The following is a 10,417-nucleotide window of genomic DNA, read 5'->3' as shown; positions in this document are numbered from 1 at the left end:
AAAGTCTGCACACAAAAGTGGTTTTGCCATGTCAAAGAGAATAGCAGTTTGTGTTTTCTTTTGTTTGTGTCATCAGGAGGCAGTTTTGGTCTCCCTCTCACCAGACCAGAAGGCTGAGCTGATCCTGGATCCCGACAGCGGGGCTTTGAGGAATGAGACCATTGTAAGGGAGGTGTTCAATAGCTTGAACATGTCCCACGATGAGCAACAGCTTCATCAGTTTTTCCTGGCTCTAACTCGCATCAACATGCAGGTGAATGCTTGATTTAAAAATGTCCACCTTTTCCCATTTGGTTGCCTGACAAACAGGTCATGTCCAATTTTCCCTGGGCTCAAGGCATGTTTGCAGAGGCAAAATAGTGGCACAGCTTTTTGTCTGAAAATGATGCATTTCTGACTTGCTTTTTTAATGCATTGTTGCAGAGAATTGCCTAGTCATGTCCGTCATGCACCGAAGTACAGCGACACTCTATGTCGCCAAACTTGCTTTCGTTTGAGTCAAGCCTGGTGAATGATCCTCTTGAACTGAAAGTTTTATCCTGTCACTTCCAGAAAAACATCACCTTGATTACGAACCCAGCTGTACGAGGCACCATCTTGAACCTGACCTTAACAGCCCTTGTTCCGGGATTCAAAGACTTTGAGCCTGAAGACTTTACGCTGTGGTTCCAGGTCAATTTGGCCACTGTAATGGCCAGCATCCATCCTGGCAGCTTGGTGGTGATTCCAAGCAATATCAGCTGTACATCCTTCGCAGCCATGTAAGACATGATATTTCTAAAGTCCAAAGTCAGACACTTTGGGTTTGCATGATGCCAAACTGTGGCTCTAGACAAGTCACAAACAATTGTTTGTCTCCCTTCAGACTCACTGGTCTTGTGAAACCTTTGGAATCCTTGCCACTACACCTTACACATGATGTGAGATCGGCCATAGCTTCATTCAAGAAGACTTTCCCACGTACGTTGATACACTTTTTCAGGCAAGCCAACTATGACCGCTGTAATGATAGCTGCATTAACGCCTAGTCTTCATTTCATTTTTCTCTCAAACAGGTTGCGCAGCTGCAGAGTCCTTGATGGTAAGTTTATTTGAATATGGGAAGGCTACATGGAACAAAAGAATGAAATCATGTTTGGTCAATATGTACAAGACACACCTTTTGGCACATGAGCATTGTTAAGGATGTCATGTTACAGTACTTTAAATGTCAGTATTTTTTGCTGCTCGACTAACAGTTATGCTTTGCTTGTCTGCAGTGCAAACAGACCTTGGTTGATGGTAAGTTTAAAAAAAGCCATATACTTCAACTGTGATGACAATATCGCATTCTCGGGGTGCAATATCTCATCCTCAAATTTTGTCTTTTCACAGAGAACCTCATCTGTGCTGCTGTCAATAGGTAGGTGAATCACAGTTTTCTGCAGTAGTGACTTTGGATGGGCAAAGTTCCTTTGCATAGCCTATCTAAGATGACATTGATTTTTTTTCATTCTTTTTCTCAGATCACAACTGGACCAAACCTTGTCAATTGGCAATTCCTCTGAAGCCATGTGCAATGTTACTGTCATCGGGCATGCTTGTTCCTCTGTAAGTTTATTCAATTTGTTTCGAGTAGCTTACCAACATTTGGCTTTCGCTACATTGCAATCCTGGGCAGCATCCTTCTAAGCTCTGGTATCCTTTGTCTAATTTCCTGCCCACTTTTTTTCAAGGCTACACATCTCACACCCAACAACTTGGCGAGACTGCTGTTATGCACACTGGAAAGCAACAGGACATATCCGGTGGAGGCCTGGAAGCTTCTCTTCCAAAAAGCTTTGACTTCAGTAGACCATGCTCTTGAATCATTTGCTACCATGGTAAATCCAGCCCCACAATTTTTTTAGGAAATCTGTGTTTCTCAGTGTAAAATGTGAGACCTAACCAAAGCGATTTTTCTCCAAACTCAGGCGGGCAACAACAGCTTCCCAGCCTTGTCAAATGCTCTCGATGCTCTTGGAGAGGTCAGAATTGCCAACTTCACCCAGGCACAGCTACAGAGTGGTGACTTTGTCAAAAGCTGGTTCCGGACATTGCGTCCCCTTTTGGCCTCGCCATCGTCCAACTTCCTATTCTGCCTGAGCGCCCAGAACTTCAGCTGCCAATCATACCAGACTGTGTAAGCAAATATGTGATATATTTCACCAGTGTGAACCAGATTGCAGAAGCTCCTGGAGGTTACCTCTTGTTTAGATGTGTAAAGTGCTTTCTCAAATTTTAGCATCCAGGTATTCAGCAACCAAAGGCAATTCATGGAGAGAAAGATACAGCGCAGAGTCTTCACACACTTTGTCAAACCATTCCTCTCAAGAAATGACTCCTCAGGTAAAGACAGACACTCAGGCTCATTTTGCTAAAGTCTTGGCCTCAATAGTGGTAGCATTCCACCAATGTCTTTGTTTCTGTCTCTTATGCAGATCCTGGCTGTGTCTCATCTGTCAATGGGAGTACAGAGTGGCTACAGGCAAACATTGGCGGCTTCTCGGAGTTTGCAGCTCTGGACGATTTGCAAGGCATCAATCCCAAATTCTCCATCGTGAGTGGAGACTGCCAATGCAGCATTTTCCCCTCCTAAACTGAAATGTCTTCACTTTGGTTTTGCAATTGCTGGAGTTTGATTGCTTAGTAATCTTTGTTTTTTCTCCTGATTCTTCAGTCATTATTTCTGCTCAGGTGGTGTAGCTGACAGAATGACCGTCTAGTAATACTGCACTGCAGCTGTATGCATCTGTCAACCATCGCAGTTGCAGACCCTCTAGTTGCGCATCACAAAAATCTTGTTTGATGTTATAAGATCCACTTGACTTATATCTTTGTGACGAACAACAGCAAATGAGAAAATCATGGAGAAAATTGGCATTTACATTGAATTATTCCCATGTCTGCCACTGTGACAGATTACCTGCAAGGTATGATCAATGATTTACGACAGTCTGGAAAAGCCGTGTTTAGTCAGAGAGTGAGGAGACAGAAGCAGGGGAATCAAGCCGGGCTACGCACAGGGCTAACCATTACAGATCAGCACTCCTGATTTTGTTCATCGCCAACTTCATGTCTCTTACAAACAAGATGGATGACATCAGAATGGGAATTACGATACATTACCTCATCGCTATGCAACCCCTTGTCACGCTTTGGAACATCCGCCAAAGAATCTCTCTCTCAGCCTACATTTGGAGCAGAGAGAGACAGTTGTCTGAGAAGAGGATGTAAACTGATGCAGTCCTCGTTTCATGTTATATTGTTACAGTTAATACAATCAATAGAGAGCTGCGATGTCGCAGTGTTTTCTTGGTGTGCGTTCAGAATTGCTACATGTGTGTCATTTTTTCACTAGTTCCAAAATAAGTTGTTGAGCAAAGCAAAATCATGTTCACTGATTTGGGAATGACATCAGGTTTGCCTTTCTTTGCATTCTAGCATTCCCAACATTAGATCTGTAATCTTACTTCTGTGTTGTGACAGAGGCTCAGAGTATATAGCTCTTAAGCTGCAACGATATTCTGCAAATATTTCAAATCATTCTGTGTTGATGAACTCTCATCAGCTTTCCCACATGATCCTGCGAGCAGAGTGCCAGCGAAATCAAATGTCTCTATTGGAACATAATTCCATATTGGTCATCTGAGGAGACTTTCACACAAAAGGATCAACCAGTTATGGTTCGATGATAACAATTTTATCCCCCGTTTTTCCCACCCATAAAATAATTAACAACCAAACAAAATATCCAACCTGCAAGAGAATGGGATGCCGGTAGGCAGCATTACCTATGCATATTAGATGTAACTACATAACATGTGATGCCGTTATGCAATCTTGCCACTTTTAGCCATATTTCAGAGCGCCAATAGCTTCCTCTGGTGAGAATTTTTTGGCAACGCTGGTCGAGCTGAACCTTTAATAAACAGGCGACCAGCTCTCTGTGCAGTAGTGGTGGCCTAACTTCAGGGTTTTGCAGACTGAGTTCGGCAGCTGCTGCAGGTACATTTTACAGTTTTAGACAGAAAGCTGCAACTAGCATGACCACATGCTAAGTAAACGGCCTGTTCCGAAACAGTAATTTAGATTGGGCACTGCATTAGTAAAGGGTTTAGTCAACTCACTGTGGAAGGTCCAATTCTAACCTAACCAGACAATGCATGCCATAAAAGGTCACAGTTTAACTGTTGGTGTTCACTTAAACTGAAATGTTGCTTGTCGCTTTTAGGTGGAGGTTGCAGATCTTTTTACCTTCGATCAGCTGGCCAGCTACGCAGCTATTCCATCACAGCTGAAGACGAAGGAAGAAGTGACAAAAGTCATGGCGGTCATCAAACCTGTCAACTACGGGGCTTTCTTTGACACAGTCTCACCAGCCATTGAGGTGAACATCTTAAATGTATTTTCTTATCAGTAATACTCACATGGTGGTTAAAATGGCAACCTATGTAAACACACCATCTGTAGCATTTAAAAAGTAACAAATTGTTATCTGGTGGTTGTATCAAGAGCTATACTGTCTAAATTTTAACTATCACACATTAGCGAATTTTTGTAGCTATTAACTAGGGTTATCTACCGAAACTGGCTCCTACTCTTTCGGTACCAATCATAACACAGAATACAGTACCTCATTTTGGTGCCTGAGCTCCAAACTGAAATAGTTGCCCTGCTTATGGGCAACATAAACACACTGGTGGCAACATATTCTCCGCATTACTCTGACAGCTTGTAACCTACAGTTAGTTTGTAGTTATGGGAAAAACAACTTAAGTGTGGAACAAGACAAATTTGATAAAGCACCTGGCGATGCACAGGATACACCACAGTGTTTGACTACATACGTGACCCCATGTCAAGCACATCAGCAGGCAATGTGGTTGTCCCAGCCCTGGCGGTGGGGAGACGATTGACGCAGAGTTTAGAGCTGGAGTATTTTGCTGTGTTTAGAGCTAAAGCTGTTATCTAGAGTTAAATTGTATTAGTTGGGTGAGGTTTATTTATTATCTGATTTTGTATGTCAATTTTTTACGAGTTTCGCACTTTATATTTATATATTTAAGTTAAGTATAGTTGAAACTGTTAATAAGTAATATGTTGTAATTTGCCTTAAGGGATAGTTCACCAAAAATGTTGAATTCAGTCTTTATCCAATCACCACTATGCCGCTGAAGGGGTGGGTGAAGTGTTTGAGTCCATAAAACCCTTTTGGATTTTCTGGGTTAAACAGTGTTGCAGCCACTAGAAAAAAAAACAACATTCTTATCATCTCCTGTGATTTTGTGCTTTTAAACTTTTTTAAACGTACATGCTAATGTCAATAACAATTATTTTCCAGTCCATCTGGAATTGAATTGCACATTTTTGCAGCACTAATTGTTATTTGTCTAATTAAACAGCTCTGCAATAAATCAGTTTATGCTGAACTGTTAGAGATGGTGCTAATCCATGTAGTACTTCCCTGGAAGTAACAACAAAATTGAAATATTTTGGAAAATACAAACAAAACAAAAAAGGACTGAGATTTGAAATAACAGCAACACAATAAATATACAAGTAGCAAAACATGATCCATTCAAATAATATTTAATAAGCTCATAATAACAAATTGGCAAGGGGTCAGAGCTAATTATATTCAGACATAAGTATGAGGAGTTGACTTTATTTCTCAAAAAATATTTGTGAAGTAGAGAAAAACTTTTTGTGCATCGTACAATCGAGGGATTGAAATTACTTTTATTTTGTATTTAGTCTTGATAATGTTATTGTGAACTTTAAATTCAAATAAAAAAGTTTTTCTAACTGAAGCCTGATGGGACAGGTGGGATAGTGAAGATATCCAATTGAAAGATTTGGAGATCAGATAATCATGTGAGGATAAGCCATATGTTTTGGATAGTGTCCCAAGAATAAAACAGGAAAACAGTATAGTCGTGGTTCCTGCAACTACAACACGGCTACACTTTTAATGTTGCTGCAATAATAAATTGTGGCATTTTCTCTTTTCCTTTTATAAAGGATGGTCATGTTTTTCCTGTATGCAAAAGGAGATAAGATAGGAAACATAATAGCTCCTTTCATTATCATTTTGAGAATTAGCTCTTATCTTGACTGCTGCTGAAATACTTATGGGTTATTTCACTCAATTAGGAACCTTCCTAGATAAAAATTGCTACAATCGAATACTCCTACCCCCTAATGGATTTTTGTCCCCACATCTTTCCTTGACCACATGACGTTTTCCATCATGGTTTTGGGATAGTGGTTAGGAAACTGCAGCCAGATTCTGCACAATAGGGATCGCGGTGTGGTACCACAGATACAGAAAGCTTTCATGTTATCCTTATCTTTATAATCAGTCAAGGATTTATCAACAAATTGTATGCGTTTTGTATCCTTAGTTGGATTTTAAAGGCAGCAAAGGAAACATTGGGCTTTTCAGAAAGTGATGATTGATACATAGATTCTAACATGATGAAAATTATTATTTTTACTTTTATGTAGGCACAAACTATTGAATTTCACTTAAATCTCTTTGTCCCGTAGACCCACCCGGACGACTACACAGTGGAGGTGAAATCTGCCTTCCTCCAGGCAATATATGACAGAGGGAATCTGTCCTCTCCAACAATAAATGACTCAGAGTTCCTGCTGTGGCTCAGGGTTCGCCTGCGCCCTCTGCTGGTGGACCTCTCTCCGAGCCTGGTGAAACCTTTACTTGACATTGGGAAAATCAGGAGTTGTAATAGCAGCCAAGAAATGTAAGTATGCCTGTGGTAGTCGTGATTATCATTTTGATGTGATTGTTGACTTGCTTCTGACTAATGGTCTTCTGAATCTAGCATCACATTGTTGGACTCACTACGCTTGACACTTAGGAACAACACTAAAAGGGAAATCTTTAAAATTACAGTCCTCTTCCTTCAAGGTCTGTATACAATTTAAAAAATTTCAATAATCTTGCACAATGTAGAAAACTATGTACAGCATTTACCATTATGTATATATTGTTGTGACGTATTTTTTAAATACAGGTCCAACACCTCTCAAATGTTACACTGATGGAAGCTTGTACATCTATCTGAAAGACACATTCCTCAGCTTTGGATTCCCAGATTTGTCCACGTTCACATCTCTTCTGCCAGCGACACGTGAATCAGAGGTGATATAATAGAATCCATCTATAAAGTTCAGACAGATTGCTAAGTGGTTATTCAGTAGAAATTTCAAAAAGTACTGTTATTTATTTTTTGTCATTAATTTCTCCCCCTTTCTATTTGTTTTAGCTCCTAAGTACCATCACCACTTCAGAGTTGAATCAGCTCCTCAGTCAACCCAATATGATTGACAACAACTCTGACATCTGTGTCATTTTCAACAACTACAACAACACTCCTGCCTTCCTAGAGAATGTAAGACCCTTGTCTGAAAGTTGCAATATAACAGACATTATTATTGATAAGACATACCTCTTTCCACAAAAGTTTTATCTAGTCGTGATTTATATATCAGACACACTTTGTTGTGTCATCAGAGATATAGTCCAAACAGAGGACCTCTTATTCAGGACATTATTTCGCTTGGATAGTGGTAAGGGCCAATGTACAATTCACTTCAATGACGAGAAAGAAGGTCTTATTTGCCTATGTTTGAGCGAATAAGAATTGTAATCGGCCATTTTTCACTAGGAAGGCTCATCCTGATCTGCCTTCATTTGCCCAGTTGAATTAACTGCAGTAAATAAATAAAACTTCACCACTTCCTGCAACAAATTCAAAGCCCTTTTGCATTTCAATGGACAGAAAAGGTTTATTTTCCAACAGGGCATTTATTGCGAAACATTTGTACGGTAGGCACATCTGAAGATTCTTAGTCAGCCATGTGATGGCATCTCTAGTAGTTGTACATAGCTGTACATTGTTCATCTTGTGGGTCGTTGGAGGCTGGTGAACCATTCAGTGTTGTAGCAGCAAAATCTGCTTGCATGAACGGAGTAACATCGAGGAAGTGTCAGGTTATAATGTCGGCAACAAACACCTTATTGAAAATGACTGGATGTTACCAGCTACACATTAAATTAATTAATTAAAAAAGCACACAGCCTGTCAGCCAATACACATTTCAGTGCTCTGCTTGAACTAACACTATGCTTCATACAACATATTATTGTATCACAAGTCTTAATTGATTAGTTTCACAATACACTGTCTCATTAAAACATGTGTGTATATTCCTAGGAGGATGTTCCAGACAATGTGAAGATGGTGACCCTCCCCTGTGTCTGGCCTTTGGCCCTGAACAGCAACACTGAACCGGAGGTTGAGTCCTGGTTCGTCCATCGGTTAAGGAACTATCTTAAGTTCCTGAGCAAGAGCCTCATCAGCCCCACTGTAGTGCAGAATGCTACATGTCTTGCCTTCCAGAGACTGTAAGCCTCTTTTTCACAATGTCACAAACAGATGGACTGATACAGATCAATTATATGAACATTTGTGTTGTTTTACTCTTAACTAGGGTCTCTGTAATGGGAACTAACTTCACGTACAACAACTCTGAGTTTGGACAGGGTGATGTATACACCACCATCAAGACCTACTTGAACTTTGGTAAGTAAAATTCAAGGAACTAATCTTAGCCAACCTTATAATAATAGTCTATGAATGACACAATTTTGTATATTGTGTAAATAGTGGAGGTCAAGGGGAAGTATCTACACCCAGATCTAAAAGATAATGTCGGCAAATAGCTAACTTTTCAAAATAACACTGAAGCTGTTTTGAGACATGCACTGAACTCCGGACATTCTCCTGACATTCTCTGAAGAGGCTGTATGAGAGAACGCAAATGTCTGAGTCAGTTGCTGTGAACATTAGCATTTTTCCTGCCAGCCCCCAAGCGAAAACTGCGGATAATGTCACAGTGAGCTCATAGTAGGTTCCAGCAGGACCATGTCCGGAAAATTCACTGCGAACGAGGGGGCTTGGTGATCACATTTCTAACCCGCGGTGGATACAAGACTGAAAACCCCCTGAATTTATAAGTCAAGTCCTGACTCCTACGTGCGGTAATCTACAGCCACCCCTCACCTGAACACTCTGGACATTATGCTCTTGCTGTGAACAAGTCTGACCCCAACAATATCCTGCTGCATCTTTTATATGTGATGCAAAGTTGATGTCTGAAAATTGGAAGTTTATAATAAATGTCCTTTAACAAATATGTCAGAGAAATGCCTCCTTATTCTGTGAACCAATGATCTTTTATTATTGTACCAATATAGTAATTCATTGGCTATCAATGCATTTATTATTATTTTTACTTGTAATCATAGGTTCTGGACCCAGATGCTACAATGCCAAAGATCAAGAACTCAACTCAACCTCCTGGTTTGTCAATTACATCGGCAGCTTTGTGACATTCATCACTCCCGACGATTTAGCCACATTCATCTCCTCCAGTCAAGTATGTCAAGCATCAGCAACATATTGTCATCTTCCTTCCCTACACCATAACTTGGCACAGCCTCAAATTTATGCTTTAACCTCCAGAACATATTGATCAAACCATTTTGAACATATTTCCAATGTATGATTTAATTATTCTTAGATGAACTGAGAAAAAATGCCGTTTTAAAAAGTAAAACAACTTCTTCTTATGTATGATTATTTAAGGCTAAAGTGTTCTTGGAGGACCGAGCCAACCTGGAGCTCTTCAACAACACAGCCATCCCAGAAAATGTAACCGACGTGTACATCTCACAGCTATTTGAATTAAACCCAACCTTCAACCTTAGGGAGTAAGTATCCATAAAATCTTACACAATACTTCAAAAATGTTGTATGGATATTTGGATACTAAGATATTGTATGTCTCTTTCCATTCAGGCTTCCAGGAGCTTTCCTGTGCTCAAATGAGGTCCCAATCGGAGTGTACACCTCTGTGAATGAAAAGGACACCTTACTTGTCTTGAAAGAGATGGAGACATTCTGCAATACAACAGTGAACCCTGAGGTAACAGCTCTTAATGATTCTCGAGAAATAAAGTTTAAATTTGAAAAAAATGCATTTTAAGGATAAAACACCAAAAATAACACAAATCAAAAATAAATAAATCTTTCTGGGGTTAAAAATGTATGTTTAGTTTTAAAAAATGTTAAATGGTCTGTATTTATATAATGTTTGTAGTCTTGATGACCAGTCAATGTGCTTCTACTGTACAGTTTTGCCATTCACCCATTCACACACACATTCATACAGTGCATCTATGTGCAGCACTTTTTCTATGAGGGACCATTGCAAGTTCAGTATCTTGCCCAAGGACACTTCGTAATGCAGAATCGCTGACCTTCCAGTTGGAGGGTGACCACTCTGCCCCTCAGCCAAAGCTGCCCCA

The sequence above is a fragment of the Limanda limanda genome, chromosome 12 (assembly GCF_963576545.1).
Source record: "Limanda limanda chromosome 12, fLimLim1.1, whole genome shotgun sequence".
NCBI classification, from domain to species: domain Eukaryota; kingdom Metazoa; phylum Chordata; class Actinopteri; order Pleuronectiformes; family Pleuronectidae; genus Limanda; species Limanda limanda.
The sequence above is the reverse complement of the archived record's forward strand: the minus strand, read 5'-3'. Positions refer to the sequence as shown.